Source organism: Salmo salar, chromosome 21 (genome assembly GCF_965601325.2).
Source record: "Salmo salar chromosome 21, fSalSal1, whole genome shotgun sequence".
Lineage (NCBI taxonomy): Eukaryota > Metazoa > Chordata > Actinopteri > Salmoniformes > Salmonidae > Salmo > Salmo salar.
In genome coordinates, this window is record NC_138311.1 from 7,753,989 (window position 1) to 7,777,642 (window position 23,654).

Here is a 23,654-nt window from a genome sequence, read left to right on the forward strand (position 1 = left end):
TTGAATGGATGGCTGATTGTGTGTGTAAGCATGCGTGCATGTACATATCTGTGCTGCATTGCTGTATCTACTCAGATAGATATTCTTGCTTTGTTCATATTCATAGGTTTTGGCTGAGAGGTGGATTATTCTTTATTTTATACTCATTTAATGTTAATTTAAACCAGGAAGTCCCATTGAAGTCAAATACCTTTTTTCAAGGGAGACCTGGATCATGTTCATTAGGCACTAAAAGGATGAAAACGGACTGAAAATGGGAGGGAAAACCTGAACTTGTCCAATAAGAAAGGTTCATTTTTGGTTCCCGTTGCGTGGCCCTAATGAACATGACCCAGGCCGAGAAAGGCAGATCATTAAGGTGTGATTGTTCTCTCACCAAAAAGGGATCCCAAAAGTCTCCTGGGTTTTCTCTTCCAGGTCATGTGACCTTGTGCTGTCAACCTTCCAGAGGACTGGGGAGACTTCCGTCTGTCCAGTGCCGTTCCACCTGGAACAGGAGAGATGAGGTAATGGTGGAATACAATAAAATGTCATGTACATGGTATACTAGAATATATCATCACAATAATGGGTTACAGATGTGCATGTCTCTGCTGTGCTGTTATACTGTATATTGTTTGCTCTGACATTGTAATTGTAATTTCCAGTTATACATTTTAGGCAATTTGGTTTTAGGGGGCAGTTATCAAATAATTTGAATAACTCTGTGGCAGTTACATTAATTTGTCAAGACCTACCCCCACATTTTATGGACAAGTGCAGGCAAGGGCATCAATGTTGACAAGAAATTAAATGAAATGTGAAGTAAAAGCTAAGAAACGTAAGGTACACAGCATTAACCCACCTATATTAGTACTTACCTGAGCAATGCTTCCTTGGTGACCACTTCAAATGGTTTATCAGTGTTCAATAATATGTTCCTCTTCAGGTTTATACTGGATTCGTTGCAAAAACTGGAAGAAAGAAATCACAGAAATTAAAGGTAATACGTCAGTAACAAAGTAGTGCCCTATGCATTTGACTTTCATACTTTACATGAATACATGAATATTATGAATACATGAATATAATTCATTAATATGGAAAGAATAAATGCTGTACTGTGTTTTTACCTACAGTCTACCAGTATGTCTCAAATCAATAAAATGAATGAGTTCCATATGACAATGTGGTATTTTACAGCCTGTAAAACACATAGTCCATATGTTAAGTTAAGCCATTTCAAGACAACATCCCAGGCAGGGCCGGCCCTAGCCTTTTGGGGGCCCTAAGCAAGATTTGGTTGCCAACCCCCCCCCCCCCCCCCCCCCCCACCTCGGGGGCAAAACATTTTAGTAGCCCCCCTCTTGATGGCAGAGAGAAACATTTCAGTTTTAAAGTACATTTCCTGCAATTCTACACATTTTGCCATGGGGAGTAGAGACAATGTTGCAGTTTTAAAGCAACATTTCTGCAATTCTTCACATTTTGCCATTGAGCAGAGAGCAGTTTAGAAATGTTATGACAAATTTCATGCATTTCTACTATTTTTGCCAAGACTTAAGCCATGTTAATGACATCTGAGTGAGAGTGACAAACAAAAACAATGGTGGCCCCCTGGAGGTCAGGGCCCTTGGGCAAATGCCCTGCGTGCCCGGTCGGTATTCGACCATGATTATTACAAGTTTAGACAGCTGGCTAGACTACTTACTTATGTCGCTTATGCCTGGAGCCGGCCACTACTCCAGGGGAAAAGAGGGGAATCATGTGACAAAATAATTCTGAATTGTATCCTCACAAAAGTGATGTGGATCAAGGCACATGTTGGTAGCTTTTATTGTGTCCACAGCTCCCTCTGCTGGCTTGTACCATGCATTCAGCAGCATGGGATGGGGAGCTATGTGATTGTGAATACAATAAATGCAAGCATGCATGCACACAGACAGGCATGCACACACACACACACACACACACACACACACACACACACACACACACACACACACACACACACACACACACACACACACACACACACACACACACACACACACACACACACACACAATGATATCCAGTACTTTTTGGCCTACAATAACAACAATGTTAAAGTCACATTAATGATGTGTTGAGGGAAGGTGGGGGAGTGAGGATGTTACATGGTGCCTTCAGGGCCCGGATTTAAAAAGTGTAGTGCTGATCTAGGATCAGGTCCCTCTGACTTGCTCCAGTGTGAAGATTCCCCTAGATACAAATCTAGGATCAGCTTCCCGCCTAGTCCTAACCTTAACTGTTAGTGGGGGAAATGCAAAATGGACCCAAGATCAGCCCTACACCACTTTGCCACTGAGATTGATTTACTAGGGGAGGACACTGCCCTCTGCTGGATTATCACATTCACTTTCACACAATAATACACCACAAAATCTTAACCTGGCCTAACCCTTAGCCACGCCATGCCACACGCAGAATGTACACAAGATTCCATGGTTGCTAGATATTGTATGCATCATGTTCTAGGTATAGAGGATGATATATTCTGTTAAATATTTGTATATTTATTTTCAATGGAAATTGCTGCGGAATTTAGAAAGTTTAACAAGCCTCCCTGGATCAGAACATTTGTCTGATGTATTCAACCCCCATCCCCAAGACATCCCTCTACTAGTCTACAGGAAATGATAAAAGACAGGGACAGATAGGCGCACACAGAGAATGGGAGCTTATCTTCCTCCTAGGAACTAGGGTGGCGTATGGTGATCGGATCTCTCCTCTGACAGAGAGCCAATGGCGAGAATCCCAGAGGTGAAACTCTATTACAACGCAGCATTGAAGTCAGCAATGGGCCTCGGCACATGAATCAGATATTAATGTGTAATGATATCTAAAAAGCCTAATACTTATCCTCGCTTATTCCTCCTTTAATTTCCTCTTTAAATATCCTCACAATATCCTCACCTTTAGAGATTAGCGTTTGACCCCTGTTCAGGACTATAGGCTGTTCTGATAGTAATAGCACATGCACATCCGTCTGTCTGAGCAGATTTGTTGAGATGGAGAGGCAGGGAGAATAAAGAAACTTAGGTATATAGATCTACAGAGTAGTTAACCTTTATAAGACTGTGGGGCAAGTACATTTTTCCAGGTCTATACTGTATGGCCCATAAGAATGCCTCTCTGACATGTACCATAAGGATTCAAGTCAGTTCTGTTCATATTTCTATCTGCAACATTCCACACTGTTTGCCTACTGAATGAGGCCAAGGCATTGGATTGACGTGTGACAACCTGACATTGACAATGCACTGATCGTCCATGTGATTGGAGCAAAACTACTACTCAGAAGCTTGAGGGCTCCATTTAAATGCAACTTAATTCGTAAGCATCAATAATGTCTCTTTCCACAGTGAATTGAATACTGGTGTATCTATAAAGTAAGAGTAAACAAAATACAAGCAAATGCCAACTGATTACATCATAAAGAGCATACATCCTATAACCGTAAATCGTTATTCCTTGAGGTTAGCACAGTTTTCAATTTAAGACCACCATTTTATGTTCCCAAATAAGTCACTCATATCTTTTTGCCTTACAGAACATATCATACAATATTAATCCAACCTAAACAATTTATATTATGAGTATTAATAATGAATCGCAAGCCCCTACGAAAGCGTGCTACAAAACACAAGCCGTCAGGGGGAGGCAAGCAGATACATCTCTATATCCATGTTATCTCCTGAGGAGTTAAAGGAGCTGTGGTCTTTGTGAGATTTACCAATAGGGGATCCATATTGGATCTGTAGATTAACAATGATTCAAAAGGAGAAAGATTTAAAAATGAAATATACATACTTCTTAAGTGAACCAATTTGGACTGCTGAAATCATAAAGTGCATCATGTGCATTCATTAAACCAAAAACGGTTCCACATTTTTTAAACAGGCAAATGAAGTCGTCTCTTGAGATGGTATTTGGTGCAGACTCATGGACTACTCATTGAGGAAAATATATGAATTCTCATTGGGTAGTTTCATTACAATGATTAGATTGAAGTGGTGATTGATTTGAGCAAACATGTAGTGGAAATAAATACTTGATCCTCTGGATCTTTCCACAGCCAGAAATTTGGTTTAAAAAAATCATTAACAATACAACGATGGAAAGAATAACTGAATAATATACATTTTGACGAACGAACTGAATAGAGCAGGCTCATTTTAGAGTACAGGAATGGATCTGCCATCAATTTGATAATCCATTTTATGAGTACTACATCAGTGCACAGACCATAGGGAAACAGCGCACCTCTGTCTCTGTATGTTTAGCCCCTGTATCTGATGCTGTCTGGACCAAAAGAGTATAGCATGTTGCCGCCGTAGCATTTGATTGATAGATGCCAGCAAGCATTTGGCCTCCCTTGATAAAAAATGATAAAATAATTAGCCAATCAGCATTGAGCTGAGCTCAACTGTGGGTTGTCCTGGTGCAGCAAAACCAACCCAAACGAGGCCAGTTTGGATTTGGCTTCAGACCAATCAAATCACTTCCTAAGCAAAACATCATTTTCTGAAAAACGTGTCTGTTTCTGGTCTGCTTGTGTTGATGTCCTGCAGTAGCTAGCTTGCTAAATTGGCCCATTCCTAAGCCATGGATGGAGACAGGGATTTAGACTTGTGGTTTTGACTAAAATCTCTGTACAGAGAGATCTAACCATCTGATCTAACCATAAATGAATATGCTGTGTTTCCTCCAGATCCCAGCGAGCACAGTGGATCTGGGCCGATTCCGGCTGAGAGTCGGGACTCAGCAGTATTACTTACGGCTAGGATGTGGGGATTGAGCTCGGGCCGAGTTATCTAGCCCAAATGTATTACTTGGGGCTCGGGCTGATTTGAACAACTCTCTGGCAGATGATTACATTGGCTGCTTAATATAATTAACATTTCATTATTTATTTTTCCATATTTTTTCATTATTTCTGTGATCAAAAAATAGAATTAACATTTACATGAAATTCTTTAAGAGTCCAATTTAAGTAATATTTTAGTATTTTGAATCTTTGTGCAAGGCAATTGATAAGCATTAAAAACTTTGTGGCTGGAGCCTCCCGAGTGGCGCAGCGGTCTAAGACACTGCAAACTGCATTACTACAGATGCTGGTTCGAGACCCGTGCCAGCCGCGACCAGGAGACCCATGAGGCGACGCGCAGTTGTCCCAGCGTTGTCCGAGTTAGGGGAGGGTTTGGCCGGCTGGGATGTCCTTGTCCCATCCCACGATTCAATTAGGGGAGCCAGAAGAGGGGAGCTAGTAGGCTCACATTAACTAGCTAGCTAGCTAGCTAACTTTGCTGGTACATTGTTGCCCATGCAAGTCAGCTAGCATTTTAGCTTGGTAGCCCATGACAACAAAAACTAAAAGTGTATTGTATGACAGAGCCATAGACCGTTTTGCAAAAAGAAAGAGAGGAGGATCACATTGGCGTTCAACTAGTCTACAAGTATGGTGAGTCCCAATTTGTTTTTATTACTTTCGCACATGCACGCGTACACACACACAGAAATCAGTACCATGGACAGCCACATGATATTTAGAGACATTGATTGGCCTAAATTGTTTTTGGTATCTTTAAGTTTGTTTTCAGTGTATTAAACTAAGCATATATAGCCTTGTTGATTTGATAACATTTAAATGTTTAAGTTGAAATAGCGGAGGCAGCTGGAATAGCAGAGGCAGTGTGCCAGTTGTCTTTGTGTTGACTTGCGATAACTCTGTGGTTCTAAATCAGTAGTTCTTTAGTAAATTGTTAAAAACATTAACTTGCTTGACCATGCTGCAGGTGATATAACTGTTTGTTACATGCAATATCTACTATGTGGACTTCACTGGACACATGTTGCTCTCCGGTTTTGTGATGAAACAAACGTAAGTGTAGAATTTATTCCACCAGTGTGTGACTGTTGTCTTTTTGTTGTCATGGCCTTATTGTATGTCTCGGTGGCGTATGAACAGATGGGTTACAGAGCAAACTACACAATTAACACAACATAGGTTGTAATATGGCCTTTTTTCAGACTTGGCTTGGCTTCCTCAGTGATTTTACCCACACACTGCAACAGCAAATTCTTCAAATAGAAGCAGTTGATTTGGCCACATTATTTGAATATAATTATTTAAAATACAAATACTTAAATACGCATATATTTGAACTCAGGTCTTGTCGCACTATAGCCTCACTCCCCAGCTTGAAATGTCTACACCTTCACTATCGGATTGGTACCTTTTCGGTGGCACAACTGACTAAGATGGTGTCACTTGTGTTTGCAAAGCAGAGGACCTGGGATCAGTCGCAGACATGTGAGGAAGGAAGCTATACTGTTGAGCAAGCACAGTGACACATTTTACACATAGTTACTATGGGACAGTACAAATGTTTTTAAACTATTCATCAAATATCAATGATATAGTTGAAGTCGGAGGTTTACATACACCTTAGAAAAGTACATTTAAACTCAGTTTTCACAATAACTGACATTTAATCCTAGTAAAAATTCAATGTCTTAGGTCAGTTAGGATCACCACTTTATTTTAAGAATGTGAAATGTCAGAATAATTGTAGAGAGAATGATTTATTTCAGCTTGTATTTCTTTCATCACATTCCCAGTGGGTCAGAAGTTTACATACACTCAATTAGTATTTGGGAGCATTGCCTTTAAATTGTTTAACTTGGGTCAAACATTTCGGGTAGCCTTCCACAAGCTTCCCACAATAAGTTGGCCCATTCCTCCTGACAGAGCTGGTGTAATTGAGTCAAGTTTGTAGGCCTCCTTGCTCACTCACGCTTTTTCAGTTCTGCCCACACATTTTCTATAGGATTGAGGTCAGGGATTTGTGATGGCCACTCCAATACCTTGACTTTGTTGTCCTTAAGCCATTTTGCCACAACTTTGGAAGCATGCTTGGGGTCATTGTCCATTTGGAAGACCCATTTGCGACCAAGCTTCAACTTCCTGACTGATGTCTTGAGATGTTGCTTCAGTATATCCACCTAATTTTCCTACCTCATGATGGCATCTATTTTGTGAAGTGCACCTCCACAACATGATGCTGCCACCCCTGTGCTTCACGGTTGGGATGGTGTTCCTCGGCTTGCATTTCTCCAAAAAGTACGATCTTTGTCCCCATGTGCAGTTGCAAACCTTAGTCTGGCTTTTTTGTCCCCATGTGCAGTTGCAAACCGTAGTCTGGCTTTTTTATGGCGGTTTTGGAGAAGTGGCTTCTTCCATGCCGAGCGGCCTTTCAGGTTATGTCGATATAGGACTCATTTTACTGTGGATATAGATAATTTTGTACCTGTTTCTTCCAGCATCTTCACAAGTTTCTTTGCTGTTGTTCTGGGATTGATATACACTTTTCGCACCAAAGTACATTCATCTCTAGGTGACAGAACACGTCTCCTTCCTGAGAGGTATGACGGCTGCGTGGCCCCATGGTGTTTATACCTGCGTACTATTGTTTGTACAGATGAACGTGGTACCTTCAGACGTTTGGAAATTGCTCCCAAGGATGAACCAGACTTGTGGATGTCTACAATTTTTTTTCTGAGGTCTTGGCTGATTTCTTTTGATTTTCCCATGATGTCAAGCAAAGAAGCACTGAGTTTGAAGGTAGGCCTTGAAATACATCCACAGGTACACCTCCAATTGACTCAAATGATATCAATTAGCCTTTCAGAAGCTTCTAAAGCCATGACATAATTCTCTGGAATTTTCCAAGCTGTTTAAAGGCACAGTCAACTTAGTGTATGCAAACTTCTGACCCACTGGAATTGTGATACAGTCAATTTTAAGTGACATAATCTGTCTGTAAACAATTGTTGGAAAAATGACTTGTGTCATTGACAAAGTAGATGTAGTTGCTAACAAGAAATGTGTGGAGTGGTTGAAAAACAAGTTTTAATGACTCCAATCTAAGTGCATGTAAACTTCCAACTTCAACTGTACATAGATCAGTAATATAAGTACAACAGCATCATTGATATACACTGAGTGTACAAAACATGCTCTTTCCATGAAAATAGACTGACCCGGTGAATCCAGGTGAAAGCTATGATCCCTTATTGATGTCACTTGCTAAATCCACAACAATCAGTGTAGATGAAGTTGAGGAGACAGGTTAAAGAAGATGGATTTTTAAGCCTTGAGACAATTGAGACATGGATTGTGTATGTGTGTGCCATTCAGAGGGTGAATGGGCAAGACACAAGATTTAAGTGCCTTTGGTAGTAGGTGCTAGGCACACCGGTTTGTGTAAAAAACTGCAACACTACTGGGTTTTTTCATGCTCAATCGTTTCCTGTGTGTATCAAGAATGGTCCACCACATTGGAGTCAACATGGGAACACTGTGGAACACTTTCAAAACCTTGTAGAGTCCATGCCCAGACAAATTGAGGCTGTTCTGAGAGCAAAAGGGGGTCAACTCAATATTAGGAAGGTGTTCTTAATGTTTTGTGCTCTTTCACAATCTGTGCTGGCAAGGAAGTTATTTGGGTACAGTACTTTTGACATACAGTCTTTGAAAAATCCTGACTGAAAAGTTTGGGAGCTTCAACATCCAAGGTTCCAGACAGAACATTTAGGGGAGAGGATCTTGTTCTCTCTCTCGTGCATGCACCCACCCACCCACCCACCCACCCACACACAGAAACAGGGAAATTGTAAAACTGCTCATACCTAGAAACACATCAGGAGCTGTAGGATTTAAAATCACTTTTATACAAAAGATTCAGCAGAGGGGCTTAGCTAGCCATATTAAGTTTTTTAGCAAACACTACATAATGTATGAATTGCTTAATTGCACTATGTGCCACCAGAACTACTTGCATCACATAAGTTTGACTGTGTGTATAATTCCTTGGAGCGCTTTGATGTAGCTTGGGGAGAGCCCATTCACTGTGCAGTAAGATGACTTGCTTTCATGTCATTTTGTGCCACTGTAAAGGGAGGATTAGTTGAGCTATGTGTGTCCCAAATTGCATCATATTCCCTATATAGTGCACTGTTTTACCCTATTGAAAAGTAGTGCACTAAATAGGGAATAGGGTGCCATTTTGGGCATAGCCTATTTTTATACCCAGGTTTACTAAAGTTAATGTGTCAGCTCTTCAGAAAGCTGAAATGCACAGTTTGTGAGGTGACATAGCGCATGATATGACAGTCTGTGGAAAAAAATGTCCCCCCAAAAATCAAGACTCTACAAAATAAATATTTTGAAAATATAATCTAGACCAGGACTCACCATTTATGGTCCTGGAGGCTTGAAACAGCCTCAGAAATCACCTTTAAAATTAAATTCCCAGTGCACAGGTCATTTGGAATATTCATTTTAAGAGAAAGTAATGCTATTTTAAGAATTTAGAACAGTGCAAGTCAATGTTCAGCCTCATTAGTTATTGTTATTATGCTGAGAAAAATAAACATGTTATGCCTATTCATGAATATTATATATAATATCATAAGATGGCGCCAATGGAGATGGCAGCATCGCGACTAGCTCTTAGAAAACTTTGCACTATTTCATTTTTTATGTATATGTATATGTATATGACTTCCCTGGAGCAGATCCTTTGTTCATTCTCCCCAGAGCAATTTAACTTATTCCAGAGGCCGACCCAAAACATCGCCGGCGAGATGCCGGTAGCCTGCTAGTTCGACTTAGGAGTCGCGCACACCACCCACTGCTTCCAAGTATGTTACTCACTAATGTTCAGTCTTTGGATAACAAAGTTGATGAGCTTAGAGCAAGGATTTCTTTCCAGAGAGACATCGGGCCTGTAACATACTTTGTTTCACGGAAACATGGCTCTCTCGGGATATTCTGTCGGAGTCAGTAAAGCCAGTAGGATACTCAGTACATCGCGCAGACAGGAATAAATATCTCTCCAGGAAGCAGACGGGTGGAGGGGTGTGTTTCATGACTAATGACTCATGGTGTAATTCTAGGAACATACAGGAACTCAAGTCTTTTTGTTCACCTGACCTGGAATACCTCACAATTAAATGCCGATCATATTATCTCCCAAGAGAATTTCTCTGTCATCAACACGGCCGTTTACATCCCACCTCATGCCAAGACCTCGACGGCATTCAAAGAACTTCACTGGACTTTATGCAAACTGGAAACCACATATCATGAAGCTGCATTTATTGTAGCTGTGTATTTTAACAAAGCAAATCTGAGGACTAGCCTGCTGAAGTTCTATCAACATATTGACTGTACTACTCACGCTGCTAAGACTCTCGACCATTGCTTTCAAACTTCCAGGATGCTTACAAGGACCTCCCCCGCCCTCCTTTTGGCAAATATGACCACGACTCCATCTTGCTCCTCCCGTCCTATAGGCAGAAACTCAAACAGAAAGTACCCGTGCATCGTACTATTCAACGCTGGTCGGACCAATTAGAATCCGCGCTTCAGGATTATTTTGATCACGTGGACTGGGATATGTTTCAGGTAGCTTGCGAAAATAATCTAGACGCATACACTGATACGGTGACTGAGTTTATCAGGAAGTGTATAGGAGATGTAGTACCCACTGTGACTATTAAAACCTACCCTAACCAGAAACCATGGATAGATGGTAGCATTCGCACGAAACTGAAAGCGTGAACCACCGCATTTAACAATGGCAAGGTGACTGGTAATATGGCTGAATATAAACAGTGTAGTTATTCACTGCGCAAGGAAATCAAACAAGCTAAACGTCAGTATAAAGATAAAGTGGAGTCGCGATTCAACGGACACGAGACGTATGTGGCAGGGACTACAGACAATCACGGACTACAAAAGGAAAACCAGCTACGTCGCTGAGACGGGCGTCTTGCTTCCGGACAGGCTAAACACATTCTTTGCTTGTTTTGAGGATAACACAGTGCCACCGACACAGCCCACTACCAAGGACTTTGGGCTCTTCTTCTCCCTGGCCGACGTGAGTAAAACATTTAAAAGTGTTAACCCTCGCATGGCTTCTGGCCCAGCCGCATCCTCAGAGCATGAGCAGACCAGCTGGCTGGTGTGTTTACGGGCATATTCAATCAATCCCTACCCCAGTCTGCTCTCCCCACATGCTTCAAGATGGCCACCATTGTACCTGTAGCCAAGAAGACAAAGGTAACTGAACTTAATGACTATCGCCCAGTAGCACTCACCTCTGTCATCATGAAGTGCTTTGAGAGACTAGACAAGGATCACCTCTACCTTACCTGCCACCCTAGACCCACTTCAATTTGCTTACTGCCCCAATAGATCCACAGATGATGCAATCACCACCACTCTGCACACTGCCGTATCCCATCTGGACAAGAGGAATACCTATGTATGAATGCTGTTTATTGACTATAGCTCAACATTCAACACCATAGTAGCCTCCAAGCTCATCATTAAGCTTGAGGCCCTGGGTCTGAACCCCGCCCTGTAAATCAGGGTCCTGGACTTCCTGACGGGCCGCCCCCAGGTGGTGAACGTAGGAAACATCACCTCCACTCCGCTGATCCTCAACACTGGGGCCCCACAAGGGTGTATGCTCAGCACCCTCCTTTACTCCCTGTTCACCCACGACTGCGTGGCCAAGCACGCCTCCAACTCAATGATCAAGTTTGCAGACACAATTAGTAGTAGGCTTGATTATCAATGATGAGACAGCCTACAGGGCTCTGGGAGTGTTGTGCCTGGAATACAACATCTCACTCAACGTCAACAAAACAAAGGAGATGATTGTGGACTTCAGGAAACAGCAGAGGGTGCACCCCCCTATCTACATCGACAGGACCGCAGTGGAGAAGGTGGAAAGCTTCAAGTTCCTTGGCGTACACATCATTGACAAACTGAAATGGACCACCCACACAGACAGTGAGGTGAAGAAGGCGCAAACTTTTACAGATGCACAATTGAAAGCATCCTGTCGGGCTGTATCACCACCTGGTACAGTAACTGCACAGCCTGCAACCGCAAGGTTCTCCAGAGGGTGGTGTGGTCTGCCCAACCATTGCCGGGGACAAACTACCCGCCCTCCAGGACACCTACAGCAACCGATGTCACAGGAAGGCAAAAAAGATCATCAAGGACATCAACCACCCGAGCCACTGCCTGTTCACCCCGCTATCTTCCAGAAAGCGAGGTCAGTACAGGTACATCAAAGCTGGAACTGAGAGACTGAAAAACTCTCTCAAGGCCATCAGACTGTTAAACAGCCATCACTGGCACATTAGAGGCTGCTGTATATAGGCATAGCCTAGTAATCACTGGCCACTTTAAGAAATGGACCACTAGTCACTTTAATAATGTTTACATATCTGGCATTACTCATCTCATGAACTGTTTTCTATACTATTCTACGGTGTCTTATTCACTTAATAATGTTTACATATCTTGCATTACTCATCTCATATGTATTCTATACTATTCTACTGTATCTTAGTCCATTCCGCTCTGACATCGCTCGTCCATATGTATATAGTCTTAATTTATTCCTACCTGGATTTGTGTGTATTGGGTATATGTTGTGTAATTTGTTAGATATTACTTATATTACTTATAATAGCATTTTGCCACACCCGCAATAACATGTGCTAATCACGTGTATGTGACCAATAAAATATGATTTGATATTGTCAGTAATCTAAAGAGCAGGCCTTATGTTATTTCCCACTCAGGATGAAGAGAAGTAAGCAAACGTTCACAGCATCATATCCCTCCCGCTATTTCTGTTAAATAGAGTAGCCCAGTTACAGAAATGTATGCGATCTAGCTAATCAAATAGCACTTCCAAACATGCTCCTTGTTATCATTAATGAACTACCATAAAACCGGTGCCGCTTCAAATTCGGTTGTTGTCAGCCCTTGGTGAAACTTATCTAGAGGCGATTGATATGGATGTGTTTTGCATAATTCTAAAGAGGTAATTTTCTCTTTTCTTAGATACCCTTTGTTTGACCCCGTTAGGTTGTCTACTTTTGTGCAGTACAACAGAGAAGGATGAGAAGCTATCCACACAGACTGACACACACACACACACACACACACACACACACACACACACACACACACACACACACACACACACACACACACACACACACACACACACACACACACACACACACACAGACTGATCCACTCAGATGTATATCTTGAACCTGGACATGTTTATGCCTGAGGAGCCAGGCTTTCTGCCTGGTCATCGCAGTCCTGTTTGTGTGTGTGTGAGTGCATGTGTGCGTGTGTCTGTGCGTGAGTTACTGACCCATGATATTATTTACAAGTACCATCACTAACCACGTGAGAAAATCTATTGTTAAAGCCACAATCTGGAGTCTGTGTTCAAGCCCAACGGCAGCCCCGCCACTATCTGAGGATATCCCAGATTGTCTATGATGTTGCACAGATCATATTCCAAAAATTGCAGAATACAAGACAAAGTCCATCCACCGCCAGTGCTACAAACTAGAACACTTAAATGTTTCAGATCATCAAACAAATGTAAATATTACACAAAGATAACCGAAGTAAACACAAAATGCAGTTAAGTGATTGTCACAGTATCCACAGAAGGTGGCGCCCCTCCTCGGTCGGGCGGTGCTCGGCGGTCGTCGTCGCCGGCCTACTAGCTGCCACCGATCTATGTTTCTGTGTCTTTTGGTTTTGTCTGTCTAGGTCCGCACCTGTTCCTTGTTTGTCATTAGTGGGGGGGGGGGGGGTATTTAGTTTGTCCTTTTTGTTCAGGAATCCGTGCGGGATTGTTTTCATGTCATGTATGAGGGCAGGTGGTATTTTGCGCTGCCTTTTAGTCACAGCGTGCTTTTGATCAGTCATTTTGTATTGCCGGGCTGCGCCCGTGCGTTTTCGTTTTTGGAGCTATTCTCCTGTCGGGTGTGGTGAGCACCCTGCCTTGCGGCTACCTTGTTCAACAGTGTTTAATAAACATCTGTGTTACCGGACCTCAGTCTCCTGCACTTGACTCTGCCCCTTTCCTGCTACCGAAGATAGTCGTGACAGTGATGATTTTATTTATTAAGGGAAAAAAGCTATCCGAACCTTCATGGCCCTATGTGAAAAAGTAATTGCCCCCTAAACCTAATAACTGGTTGTGCCACCCTCAGCAGCAACAACTGCAAGCGTTTGCGATAACTGGCAATGAGTCTTTCACATCGCTGTGGAGGAATTTTGGCCCACTCTTCTTTGCAGAATTGTTTTAATTCAGCTATATTGGAGGGTTTTCGAGCATCAACCGTCTTTTTAAGGTCCCGCCACAGCATCTCAATCGGATTCAAGTCCGAAATTTGACTAGGCCACTCCAAAACCTTCATTTTTTTTAAGCCATTCAGAGGTGGACATTCTAGTGTGTTTTGGATCATTGTCCTGCTGCAGAACCCAAGTGCGCTTCATCTTGAGGTCACGAACTGATGGCCGGATATTCTCCTTCAGGATTTTTTGGTAGAGAGCAGAATTCATTGTTCCATCAATCACAGCAAGTCATCCAGGTCCTGAAGCAGCAAAGCAGCCCCAGACCATTACATTTTACATTTAAGTCATTTAGCAGATGCTCTTATCCAGAGCGACTTACAAATTGGTGCATTCACCTTATAATATCCAGTGGAACAACCACTTTACAATAGTGCATCTAAATCTTTTAAGGGGGGGTTAGAAGGATTACTTTATCCTGTCCCAGGTATTCCTTAAAGAGGTGGGGTTTCAGGTGTCTCCGGAAGGTGGTGATTGACTCCGCTGTCCTGGCGTCGTGAGGGAGCTTGTTCCACCATTGGGGTGCCAGAGCAGCGAACAGTTTTGACTGGGCTGAGCGGGAACTGTGCTTCCTCAGAGGTAGGGAGGCGAGCAGGCCAGAGGTGGATGAACGCATCACACTACCACCATCATATTTGACTGTTGGTATGATGTTCTTTTCTGAAATGCTATGTTACTTTTACGCCAGATGTAACGGGACGCACACCTTCCAAGAAGTTCAACTTTGTCTCGTCAGTCCACAGATTATTTTCCCAAAAGTCTTGGGGATCATCAAGATGTTTTTTGCCAAAAGTGAGACGAGCCTTTATGTTCTTTTTGGTCAGCAGTGGTTTTCGCCTTGGAACTCTGCCATGGATGCCATTTTTGCCCAGTCTCTTTCTTATGGTTGAGTCATGAACACTGACCTTAACTGAGGCAAGTGAGGCCTGCAGTTCTTTAGATGCTGTTGTGGGTTCTTTTGTGACCTCTTGGATGAGTCGTCGCTGTGCTCTTGGGGTAATTTTGGTATGCCGGCCACTCCTGGGAAGGTTCACCACTGTTCCAAATGTTCTCCATTTGTAGATAACGGCTCTCACCGTGGTTCGCTGGAGTCCCAAAGCTATTGAATGGCTTTGTAACCCTTTCCAGACTGATGTCAATTACTTTGTTTCTCATCTGTTCCTGAATGTCTTTGGAACGCGGCATGATTTCTTGCTTTTTGAGATCTTTTGGCCTACTTCACTTTGTCAGACAGGTTCTATTTAAGTGCTTTCTTGATTCAACAGGTCTGGCAGTAATCAGGACTGGGTGTGGCTAGTGAAATTGAACTCAGCTTTCCAAGAAATGGGATTAAGCACAGTAAATTCATGATTGAACAATTGGCAATTACTTTGTCGCATAGGGCCATGAAGGTTCGGATAGCTTTTTTCCCTTAATAAATACAATTATCACTTAAAAACTGCATTTTGTGTTTACTTGGGTTATCTTTGTGTAATAATAACATTTGTTTGATGATCTGAAACATTTAAATGCGACAAATGTGCAAAAAAATAAGAAATCAGAAAGGGGCAAATACTTTTTCACAGCACTGTACATCTTAAACATTCAGGGTGAAATGGCAGTGTGATTTCCGATTGATTCAATTGAGGCCCAAGAAGTAACACTTTACTTGAACGGAGTTGTACATAAGGCATTCATTACATCTGTATATAATCCAGTCCAGTTTCATTCTTAAGACAATTAAAACCTCGCTTGGGCAGGTGGGACGCTAGCGGTTCCACCCACGGTTCACACTATTCCCACCCATGGTTCACACTATTCAACAGCCAGTGAAAAATCAGAGCACCAAATTCAAAACCACAAAATGTCATAATTCAAAGTTCTCAAACAAAGGACTATTTTACAGCATTTTAAAGGTACACGTCTCCTTAATGTAACCACATTGTCCGATTTCAAAAAGGCTTTACGGCGAAAGCATAAAGTTAAATTATGTTAGGACAGTTCCAACACAAGGAAAAGCACACAGCCATTTTCCTAGCAAGGACAGGCGTCACAAAAACCAGAAAACCAGCTAAAATTATGCACTAACCTTTGACGATCTTCATCAGATGACACTCCTAGGACATCATGTTACACAATACATGCATTTTTTGTTCGATAAAGTTCATATTTATATCCAAAAACAGCATTTTACATTGGCACGTGAAGTTCAGAAAATATTTTGCCTCCAATACTGCCGGTGAATCAGCACAATTTACAAAAATACTCACCATAAACATTGGTAAAATATTAAACTGTTATTCAAAGAATTATAGATGAACATCTCCTTTATGCAAACGCTGTGACAGATTTAAAAAAAGCTTCACGAGGAAAGCACACTTTGCAATAATCTGAGTACTGCGCTCAGAAAAATACACTAGGCAATACATATACCCGCCATTTTGGAGTCATCTAAAATCATAAATAGCATTAGAAATATTCACTTACCTTTGACGATCTTCATCAGAAAGCACTTCCAGGGATTCCCAGGTCCACAATAAATGTTGCTTTGTTCGATAAAGTCCATCATTTATGTCCAAATAGCTCCTTGTTGTTAGCGCGTTCAGTTAGCTACTCCAAGTGTAGGAAGCGTGCGGAAAATGTCACGACGAAAAGTTAAAAAAGTTATATTTACATTCGTTCAAACATGTCAAACATTGTAAAGCATCAATCTTTAGGGCCTTTATCACTTAGAACTTCAATAATATTCCAACCGCATGATTGCAATATCTTGAAAAACATTTTGGAACACAGCTAACTCTCACGTGAATGCGCGCCAATGAACGCCAGTACCTTCCTGAGTCAACAACTTCCAACTTCCTCTGTTCGCTCTCTGTTCATCATAGACGCCTCAAACAACTTTCTAAAGACTGTTGACATCTAGTGGAAGCCTTAGGAAGTGCAAAATGAACCCTTAGTCACTGTGCGTTCGATAGGCAATGACTTGAAAGGACTACAAGCACCAGAATTCTCACTTCCTGGTTAGATTTTTCTCAGGTTTTTGCCTGCCATATGAGTTCTGTTATACTCACAGACATCATTCAAACAGGTTTAGAAACTTCAGAGTGTTTTCTATCCAAATCTACTAATAATATGCATATTCCAGTTCCTGGGCCCGAGTAGTAGGCCATTTAATTTGGGTACGTTTTTCATCCGGCCGTGAAAATACTGCCCCCTACCCTAGAGAGGTTTTAATAACACATTGGTTCAACATCAGTGAAGTGCTGTTTTATATTTAATTCTATATAAAGTCCCGTAGAATATGTATTTATTGGTCCATTGTAACGGACACTTGTCTTTTCTCTGTCACAGTACCAACCCCTAACACACCTCACACACTAAGTGTCTGGGAGCAACACAGGGTCAGCTAGATAGCATAGCCCTAGCAGTTTAGGGACAAAAGGCCACAATGGCAGTAGGTGATGGCCCCTGAGAAATTGACTCCAGTGTAATGTGTTGAGTAACCTTGAAGATCTGCATCAGCTACCCAACTAATGCCTAGGCCAGAGGTATTCAAATATTACCCTAAGAGGTCCGGAGCCTGGTGGGTTTTCGTTCTACCTAATAATTAATTGCACCACCTGGTCTAAATCAGTCCCTGATTACAGTGGAAGAATGAAAAAAGCTATGGAACTGGCTTTGAGGTCCAGATTTGAATATGACGGGCCTGTCCTGACTGGATATAAAAAGTTGTTATGAATGCCTAATGTATATCCCCTTTATGTAAAATGTATTACATGTACAGTTGAAGTCGGAAGTTTGCATACACCTTAGCAAAATACATTTAAACTCAGTTTTTCACAATTCCTGACATTTAATCCTAGACAAAAATTCCCTGTTTTAGGTCAGTTAGGATCACCACTTTATTTTAAGAATGTGAAATGTCAGAATAATAGGAGAGAGAATTATTTATTTCAGCTTTTATTTCTTTCATCACATTCCCAGTGGGTCATGAGTTTACATACACTCAATTAGTATTTGGTAGCATTGCCTTTAAATTGTTTAACTTGGGTCAAAAATTTCAGGTAGCCTTCCACAAGCTTCCCACAATAAGTTGGATGAATTTTGGCACATTCCTCCTGACAGAGCTGGTGTAACTGAGTCAGGTTTGTAGGCCTCCTTGCTCGCACACACTTTTTCAGTTCTGCCCACAATAGGATTGAGGTCAGGGCTTTGTGATGGCCATTCCAATACCTTGACTTTGTTGTCCTTAAGACATTTTGCCACAACTTTGGATCTATGCTTAGAGTCATTGTCCATATGTAAGACCCATTTGCGACCAAGCTTTAACTTCCTGACTGATGTCTTGAGATGTTGCTTCAATATATCCACATAATTTTCCTACCTCATGATGCCATCTATTTTGTGAAGTGTGCCGGTCCCTCCTGCAGCAAAGCACCCCTACAACATGATGCTGCCACCCCCGTGCTTCACGGTTGGGATGGTGTTCTTTGGCTTGCGTGCGTCCCCCTTTTTCCTCCAAACATAATGATGGCCATTATGGCCAAACAGTTCTATTTTTGTTTCATCAGACCAGAGGACATTTCTCCAAAAAGTATGATCTTTGTCCCCATGTGCAGTTGCAAACCATAGTCTGGCTTTTTTATGGCGGTTTTGGAGCAGTGGCTTCTTCCTTGCTGAGCGGCCTTTCAGGTTATGTCGATATAGGACTCGTTTTACTGTGGATATAGATACTTTGTACCTGTTTCCTCCAGCATCTTCACAAGGTCCTTTGCTGTTGTTCTGGGATTGACATGCACTTTTCGCACCAAAATGCGTTCATCTCTAGGAGACAGAGCACGTCTCCTTCCTGAGTGGTATGATGGCTGCGTGGTCCCATAGTGTTTATACTTGCGTACTATTGTTTGTACAGATGAACGTGGTACCTTCAGGTGTTTGGAAATTGCTCCCAAGGTTTTGGCTGATTGATTGCCCCTCAAGTGGATTATCTGTCTGTCGCCTTCCCTCCCTCTAGGTCTCTATCGCTCTTTCACTCATTCACGCTCTTTCCCTTTCTAAATCGCTCATAACCACACATGCATACAGAAGCATAAATATTTCCTCACTAATTAGGGTGTCAAGGTGGACCTGACAATATGACAGATATAAAATGGTGTAAATGGGTGAACTGATAAAACAAAAATTCAAACACAAATTAACAAGGCCTTTCTCTCACTGACCATTTTACATAATTTTGGAACATAACCATGAAAATACTGTCGAAGTCTAACGATGATCGACTCAACAACAAAAGCGGTATTAGTCATGGGAATATGCAGGTAAAATAAAATAAGATTGGTGGGGGAGAGGAAGGGTAATATTCTGAATCGTTTAGCAGCGTTTGACATGCTCACACCTTCAAGAGGCAACGCAGATCCCCTCCTCATGAAGCAGTGACATTAAAGCACTTTGATGATTTGGAGACTTTAATGTCTTAATCCCACAGAAAAAAAAACTATTTCGGAAAATTCAAAGGCATTTCCCCAGACTTGAATATCACCCAAACCACCCTCTCCCTCCCCCACAAACATTCATGTCCCCCTCCAGAGAAGAATAGATAATGCTTCTTTTCTGCTTTACCTAGGCTGCTAATCTTTTCAAGAAATAAGGGGAGGGGGAGGGCATCATGATGTCACAGGCTGCGGTACTCTCTGAGAGATTGTGAAAGCGAATTAGCCGATGGATCAAACTCCAAACTTGGAGGGAGAAATCGTACCACGCTAAGTAATATGCTACTTAGATTTGCCTGCGGGAAACAGATTGCGGCTCAACTTGGTGATGAGCTCTTTAAAATGTCATAGAGGAGCCGTTCTTAATTGCGCACCACTTGATGCCTCGAGGAGTTCTGCCGTTGTAAGGAGGCCAATGTGTCAGTCTTGAAAAGCCAGAAAAAAATAACAAAAACATCCTGGTATCTGTCAACCAATAATCTTTGACCCTTTCATATCACAATTGACAGAAGCAGGATTTTGGTCCAGGCCTGCACTTCATCTCAATGGTCTAAGGTGGCTTCCTTTCCTTGTTTCCTTTCCTTCTTCCTCTCATTAAACAACTGGTGAGGTGACAGCAGGCTCTCAGCATTTTACCCTATTTTACCCTCACTGGTCCATGTGTCTGATCAGTTCAGATGAAGGAAAGGAGACGAGGAGAGGAGGCAGCATTAGTGGAGATTCCCACATGATCTGCTAAGTATTAGCACAGACACAGTTTCAGCATTGCATTATATGAATAATAGATAGTAAGAAGAGGGTAATAGCATTTCATTCATAATGTGAAGGGGATGAGGCATGGGTGGGGGGGTAGAGAAAGAGAAAGGGATGAAACGAAGGGCTAGGTTTAAGGTGGAGAATGTTTTCCTAGTGTTGCAAAGGAGCGTGTTATACCTAGAATACAGTAAAGTTGTTTTGGTTCACATTGAAAGATTTTTGTAGACTACGTCTATCTGAAACATAAATTATTGCAGAGCTAGAGGGTATTCTATTTTGTTCTTACCTAAAAACATGGTTAACAGTTTTGATCGGGCCATGGGGTCTTTAACTTTTAGGGAAGGTGGGATAACGCGAGACTAGGGAAGGTGGGATAACGCGAATAAAGGGATTTGAAGCTCATTTAGGTTTCTGCGGGCGACACAATAGACACAGAGGCCCTGTACACTGCAAAGAGCAGAGAGGGAAGTGTTTCTCAGTCATCATACAGCCGTCCGCTCTTTTCTACATCTGCTTATGCACACTCGGCAGCGTTCTTGCTGACTTAGCGTGCTCTGCGGATGCCTTGGGAGCCGAAAAACCAACAGCTCAGGGAAAGTATGTCAGGCAAGCCGAAGGGGCACATCCTCCATCCTCTCTCAAAAAGGGGTGAGAAGGAAACAAACCCAGCTCAAAGAGTACTACACCTGGTATTTCAAGTTCAAACTTTGTTAGGCAGTGGGTACCCTAAGGCTGTAGTGCTTTAGCCCCCAAAAAATGTAATAATGATGCCTCAGTGGCAGCCTACACCTTGTTCCTTCCCACCCTACGGCCCCCCCAACTGTGACCAATCTGTCCGGCAGGCATGTCACTGTGCTGTCGTCTGTGGCTGTGCCAACAAGTCAAAGGGGTAATCCAACACAGCCCAACTACCAAGGAGAAGAGCTTTTGTTATGATTCGATAACTCTTACACAAGCTGATGATCATCCCCAGTCCAAACAGTATCAAATAAATGGTGTACCATGTATGACGAACGTGTGGCAATGTTCTCATGGTGTTATGATTTAATGCTAGAGTGTGCAGGCTTTCTAGAGATGGGAAGGGAAGCGAATTCAACACAAACAGCAGACCAAAACTGTGATCACATTGTTTTTGCCATACACTTCTTACAGTCATATCATGGCAGGCATATCATGGGGAATGCTCTTTAAAGTTGTTCAAGAAATCTGGACAAAGTAAGATTCAGAGAATACTCCATAGCCTTCCCCATTTCGGGAACATTATTTGACCCTAGAAATATCTGCTGTGTTGATGAGCCACTGGCACCCTGCAGAAGTGGAGATGGCATGACCCCGCAGGGAGAGGCGTGAGTTGTGTGTCAGGCGCTGCTGCATCACACACACTGTCGGGGGGGGGGGGTTAATGACCTCATAACCACGTGACCTGGTGACACACTCTCACACCCCTGTGGCAGGAGGAGGAGGCGCAATAGGAGAGTCCGACCGGTGTGCTCGCCTCACACAGTCAGCCATCACTGCTACGCTACTGGGGTGGATTATGTCTATATAAAGCCTCTGCACCACATGAATCACTGTGCTATGCACTGATCCCCACAAGCTACGAGACAACAGGTCTGCCTTCTGTGGGCTGTCTCCATCTTTTCCCATTTCCTAAACTCCGCTCCCTCAATGAAGACAGAATGAAAGAGAGAGATTGAGACGGAGAGAGAGGGGGAAAAGAGTCGATGTTAATCATTCGAGTGCCGTGGCTTAGCCTAAGAGGCTTGAATAATCAGCGGTTAAGCTGTCAGCCCTTGCGCTCGCACCTATCGTGCTCTACAAACTCCTGGGTTGCTTTTAATCAAGCAAAAATGCTGAGAGCGTGTGGGCTAAGTGCAGGTTAAGAGACAGGGCTCAAGCATATCCCTTACATTTTTCTTGACATTACCAGATAGCATTTCTGTATAAGCTGCAGACATGTCTCTTTGCAAGAGCACACAGTGTTATAGTACAGTAGGTCTTTGGCTTTTGAGGGCACTATTGAAAGCAGAACCACAAACTGTGACCAGTTTAGGTCAATGACCACTTTAAACTCCAGTTTGCTCTGGCTTTTGGGACCTAGGGTCCTACTGAATTAAAACCAGCATCCATGGGTTTCAGGGATATGGTGAAACAATTTTGTTCTCACCGTGTAAGGAAACATGTTCTCCTTTTATTCTAAACATTAATCTGTGGAATCATTGGGTTAAAAAAGCACAAGCAGAGTGATGAACTCCTGCATACCAGTTTTGATTGAACAGCGCTCCTGGTTGTAATGGAATCACAGCATCCCTCCCATGCCACCAACCATACTTCGATCAAGAAAGCCAGGCCTGTTCCTAGCTAACAATAATATTTCCACGTTACATCCCACTAGAGCATTGCTCCGAACCCCCTATGTATTAACGGGTATAAAAATAGCTTTTTGACATTGTGGCAACGTGCCTATTCACGACCTAACTGCACCACCCAGAGCAATGTTAACACAGGCAGCGGGAGGCAAAGCGCCAAGCTCCACCCCATCTCGCTCTCTCTCCGGGCTCTTCAGCCCCTCATTGATCTCACAGCCCATTGCCGGCTTAAATTACATTGCCGAGACAAAAGGCCCCTGATTTCACAGGTCATAATTCTCTCCTATAGCCTCAACTTTGAAAAGGTGCAGCGTTCAGTTTCAGCCCCCTCCAGCATTGCATTTGCTTATGAGTTATGACACGGGCCGGACGCCTTTAAGTTACAACCCAGCACAGTGGGGGAGGCCTGTTTACCAATCAGGGCTGAGATGAAGGAGAGAGGGCTGTGGCGTAGTGCATCTATGTCCATAGGACATCGAAAGGGCATTAAGGCTTTAGAATTATAGGATTCTAATCTACAATATGTTGTTCGGGAATAATGTATTGACCACGGACAGGCTCTGAACAATGCACCTATACCGCAGCAATATCATAGCCTACAGCTCATAGGCCTATAAAGGTTCAAACGAGGTGTGATTATTGCAGAAAAAAAGGTGTATGCTAAATACTCCAAAATTATATTTAAGAGAAAGATAAAAACAGAAAATGTCAACATATCTCAAATCATTCGGAACATGAAACTGATGAATGGCTAAAACTATCCTTTTTTGTCAGACGGCA

General features: G+C 42.5%; 1 protein-coding gene across 5 annotated transcripts in view; it reads right to left on the reverse strand.

The window, feature by feature from the left end:
- Window positions 1-23,654, reverse strand: part of pcbp3 (poly(rC) binding protein 3) — a 181,377-nt gene that overhangs the window by 152,295 nt on the left and 5,428 nt on the right. For all 5 annotated transcript variants that reach the window (XM_082966945.1, XM_082966943.1, XM_014163880.2 and 2 more), the window contains exons 2-3: window positions 861-953; window positions 377-487 (exon numbers count right to left, since the gene is read on the reverse strand). The gene's annotated coding sequence lies outside the window, so the exon portion shown is untranslated. The remainder of the gene's footprint in view (window positions 1-376; window positions 488-860; window positions 954-23,654) is intronic.